This window comes from Trachymyrmex cornetzi, unplaced genomic scaffold, assembly GCF_001594075.2.
Source record: "Trachymyrmex cornetzi isolate Tcor2-1 unplaced genomic scaffold, Tcor1.1 scaffold1586, whole genome shotgun sequence".
NCBI lineage: Eukaryota > Metazoa > Arthropoda > Insecta > Hymenoptera > Formicidae > Trachymyrmex > Trachymyrmex cornetzi.
In genome coordinates, this window is record NW_017296186.1 from 45202 (window position 1) to 47227 (window position 2026).

Consider the following 2026-nt stretch of genomic DNA (forward strand, 5'->3'; position numbering starts at 1 on the left):
ACTTTATCAATCTAGTGACTTTATTTTGTACCGTCCGCTTAGCAACAAATTAGCAACAAATTAGCAACAAATTCCTACGTTAATTTTGCATAGGTTGGCTTTGTTATAGGCATATTGTTCCGCTAACTTAATCTTCCTTTAGCAAATCATCATTTTTTAAATAAACCGACAGAGCAACAAATTTTTTTCTTTAGCAACTTTTTAGCAACGAATGAACAACAAATAAAAATGTTGGTTTGAATCGATTCCGCTCACTTTGTTCCGCTAACTTATAAGACATCTTATTCTGCATTACTATTCCGATAAGCAGATCCCTGTGGATGAGCATGCCCCTGCCGAAAGGCAACCCAACTTACTGATGTGTAAGTATCGGAAGCACCCTGTATATAAGTATATCATATTCAAAGTGTTTTAATAAATGTATACACTCTTGTTGGTCAATGTATACACAACAAGTTACAATAAATATATTTTTACTAAGTGAACACTCTGACTGTGACATAAACATATCTTCAGATGAAAACATACATTTAAAATACATGTACAACAATGTAACAGCACTTCTTCCTTCGTTCCCAATGCCATTTTAACTTAGAATGTGACATATATTGTCAATACATAAATAACCAGATAGCCAAGTCTGTAGAAAGCAGATTTTTTTAAATGTCTGCTACACATTATGACAACAGAATTAGATGTACATAAAACTGTTAACAGACTGCTAGAAAAAACGCGATAGAATCTGTAAGCGTTAGACAATGTCGACAGGATCTGCTCAATTTCTGCCAACAATTTGCCTTCACATTATGTCGACAGGCGATGTTAACAGAACACAAGCCTAATGCGGACGCAGTTGATGGCAGACTGCCGTCATTTTCTGCTCGAACCTGCTGACGATCTGCTAGAAGACTTCAGACATTTGGCTATCTGGGTACATTGCACATACATATATAGCTATTCCATCTCTTTTTATTACGTCTAATGGGCTTTCTATAATAAGTCATTAGTCATAAATCAGAAGTCAGATGCTAAAAATTGACAACTGTGATTGGTCAATTTTTAGCATCTGACTTCTGATTTATGACTAATGTCTTATTGTAGAAGGCCCATAATAAAAAGAGAATAGAAGTTACTCATATTTAGATATTCATGCAGATATGATATAGACATATTATTGAATATTAGAGTTAAATTTTATGTGCATTATGATGTACACACATTACAAAACAAAATATATTTCTAATTCATATCCACATACGTGTGTAGCTACTTCATCTCTTTTTGTTACGTGTAATAATATGTGTTTGTACGTATGTATGTATGTACTTAAATTTATTATTTATGTATATATAGAAGTATATACATACATACATACATACACATTATAATATAGAGGCATGTGAATATTAGAATTATATTTTATATGCATTATTATGTACACACATTACAAAACACAAAATGTATTTCTAATTCATATCCACTATGTCTATTTAGATGTATTGGAAACATAAAATGCACATAAAATTCCAATACATCTAAACAGACATAGTGGATTTGAATTAGAAATACATTTTGTGTTTTGTAATGAGTGCATAATAATGCACATATAATATAATTCTAATATTCACACACATGTCTCTATATTATAATGTGTGTCTGTAAGTATTTATATACTTATATTCATTATTTATATATATAGAAGTACGAGTATATACATACATACATTCACACATTATAATACTCATAAAATTCTAATATTTCGTGTAAATATATCTGCGTGAATATCTTAGTATGAGAAACTTGTATCTCTTTTTGTTATGTGTAACAAAAAGAGACGGAATAGCTGCACACGTAACCAAACATATGTGCAATGTCCATGTATTGACAATACATGTTACGTCCTGATCTAAAATGACATTGAACATAGGGAAAGACACTACTACGCCGTATACATACGAGGTGTGATCAAAAAGTAAGGTGACTTTTTGAATTTCGCGCGCTCTGTACACTCTAATTTCAAAATTTT